This window comes from Lontra canadensis, unplaced genomic scaffold (assembly GCF_010015895.1).
Source record: "Lontra canadensis isolate GAN:19392208 unplaced genomic scaffold, GSC_riverotter_1.0 scaffold1133, whole genome shotgun sequence".
Taxonomy (NCBI): domain Eukaryota; kingdom Metazoa; phylum Chordata; class Mammalia; order Carnivora; family Mustelidae; genus Lontra; species Lontra canadensis.
Window position 1 is genome coordinate 11,241 of NW_022632117.1, and position 3,337 is coordinate 14,577.

Genomic DNA, 3,337 nt, shown 5'->3' on the forward strand with positions numbered 1-3,337 from the left:
CAATGTTGTCTTATTTTGTGTGGGTAAAGGCTACCATTGGTGGGGTCTTGGAAACCAAAATGCCACAAAAATTTGTGGACATAGGTTGAGTATTTAAAGGCTGTTAAAATGCTTGCCATCTCAAGAAGACTCTGTAACAGGATAAGTTTGTCACAGAATGGGTTAGATTGACATTAGATCACTTGCCAATCACAAGAAAACTTTTGTATAAGACTGATGGAACTCCTACTGTTCTTCTCTTTTTCTTTTGAGTATTCACTCCACCAATTTTATCAGAATTGTTTTTCCACTGTGAAAAGACTACAGAACTATAAAGAAAAGCCCATCAAGTTAATAGCCTTTTAAACACCTTCATGTCTACCTTCAAAAGGATGGCCCCCATCTGTGCCTCTCCCAGAGTTGAAGAAATGGGGTAATTCTGGAAAACTACAATTTTCTTCCTGTAAATAGCCAAGGAGAGACTGGTAAATACCTGAGCTTGCAAAAGATAGCCTGGAAAAACTAGCAGCCAGCAGAGTGTGAAAATTCTTATCAGAATCAGCTCTTTCTAAATCTCTATCTGAAGTGCCCAGTCAAGAAAGGAAAATAAAATTATATATTGTTCACTGGTTATTTACCTTTTCTTTCCCAGAGATAATTATTGTCTTCTCATTTGTCTCACTTTGTGTAATTGAGCTTGCCTTTCTTCCTGTCTGGAACATGCAGGTTGTTGGTTTTCTTTTGATTGTCATTGGAAATGACTCTGTATTTTGGGAAGGTAATCAATCACCTTTGCACCCTGTTTGAAGACTCATCTTACACCCAGTGGGGGTTATTCAATACTGCCAGAAATATTTAAAATTAAAAGTGTGTGCCTAGAGGAAAAGAAGCCAATTGAGAATACGGTAATGGGATAACTAGATCAACCTATGATGCCATTTAGGCTACAACCCATTCTTTGAAAAAATTGAAAGCAACTTTCCTTATCTTATAAATGTTTGCAAACTAGAAATACAGCTCTGAAGTTTTAAAAATCAGCCACATGACTGAGACAAAACACAAGAGTACTATGACACCTGACAGGCAGACAGGCAGACTGCTCAGACACAGACAGGATGAAGGCAGGGATCTGATGGACTTCTGTGAGGGCTTCTTGAACAGTGATAGGTGAAAACTTTCTGTTTCAGGGAGGGGAGAAAGGGGAGGCAACACAATTTTGACTCAACTCATTAACACAGACAGACTTCAGTGAGCAAGCAGTGCCCCCAAGTGGAGGCTGGAGCTACTTATACCAAGCCCTGCCCCCCTGTACCCTACAGGTACATCTTTGCTAGGGCAAGTCTTCCTGAGAATCAGTGCAACAGCCAGCCCTCCTACCAGAAGACCAGCACAAACCCTTCACATGTGCCAAGCCAACTGATCAAAACCACTGCAAAGCTTTGCCTGTAGGGGGAAATAGGATCTAGCTTCCTTTAACAAGTAGACCAAATACTGAGTTCAGACTTGCCACATACTGGAAAAGGTCCAAACACTCCCTTCAACAGGAAAGGAGAAATTCCTCAGAAACTGACCAGAGGGAAAGAGCAGTCAAAACACAACACCAGAATGCACACTCTGAAACACCTCCTGAAGCACCAGACCCAAGTATAGGACCTTTACTCAATATGGCTGTTACTCTCAAGAGCAGGAAAATAATATGACAACAAACTGGAAAATCCAGAAGAAATTGACAAATTCATAGAAATATCCAAACTACTAAAACTGAAATAGGAATAAATAGAAAATTTGAACAGACCGATAACCAGGAAAGAAATTGAATCAGTAATCAAAAATCTTCCAACAGAATCCAGGGCCTGATGGCTTCCCAGAGGAATTCTACCAGACATTTAAAGAAGAGTTAATACCTATTCTTCTGAAACTGTTTTAAAATACAGAAAGGGAAGGGAAACTAGGCCAGCATGACCCTAGTTCCAAAACCAAAGACCCCACTTGAAAGGAGAATTAAAGCCCATACCCCTGATGAACACGGATGCAAAAATTCTCACCAAGATACTAGCAAATTGAATAAAATAGTGCCTTAAGAGAATTATTTACCACAATAAAGTGGGATTTATTCCTGGGCTGCAGGGGTGGTTCAATATTCACAAATCAATTAATATGATACATCACAATAAAAAAAAAAAAGAAAGTATAAGAACCAAGGAGGTACTTCACTTGAAGAAGGAAGCTTTCAGATTGATTTGCTAGTTTGAATATGAATTAGCGCCATGTTACAGTGAGGTGGAGTGAACCCATGAGGGAAGATCAGGGGAAAGGATGGGGTGGGAATGTTATTCTCAACTGAAGTGTATGTCTCTACTTCATTCCTGCTCCTTGCTCACAAGGAGCCTTTGGAACCTAGACCCTTCAAGACCTCCTAATATGAATCATAATCAAGCAGTTAGGTCCTTCAATATTTTCCTGTTCCTCCTCACTGGTGTCTAATTACTATTGTCTTTGCCTATCCAGCTAGAAGATATTTTTAATTATTAGGTTTCCTGGTATCACGTTTCAGACATTTCTCCCAATACTCTTTGACATATTATCTTTGGTAGGGCTGACATTTGTTAATTACTGTGGCAAAACTGATCACCTATCTGAATTTTTCTTATCTCTTTGAAATTTATATAAGACATGATATCACTGAAATAAAAACATTCTTTTAATGAAAGCTGTAAGAAGGGTGTAAATTGCTTAGGCCAACCAAGTGGAATACCTCAGCATCTAAGGCAATTTTACAAGATTTAGGTGCATAAGCTCTTATTAATGAGGTATTAAAACTTACTAACTCCAGAAGGCACATATGTGTCCTAGTTATGAAGTTATGAATTCAATATTTCATTTCATTAAATCACACCAGACATTTCTAACAAGAGAAACCATCCTACACAGGTACATATTAAGAACTTTTATTATGTTAACTAGTAACTTGGAGCCACTGGTTGAATGAAGTGATCTACTTCTCAAGAATGGCACATCCGGACATGATTTGGCAAAGTCCCAAAGATTCCCATTTCTTGTGCAATACCAAACAGCAGTACTAATGGCTTAAATTCTTGGGTGACTCATTATGGATAAACAAATATCCTTCAGAGGAAAGCTACAATATTCTGAATTCCTAATTACTGAAACAACAGTAGCCATTTCAGCACTTTATAGTATTTTATTTTTTTAAATCATTTTTTAAATTTATTTTCAGCATAACAGTATTCATTGTTTTTGCAACACACCCCGTGCTCCATGCAGTCCGTGCCCTCTCTAATACCCACCACCTGGTTCGCCCAACCTCCCACCCCCCACCTCTTCAAACCCTTCAGAT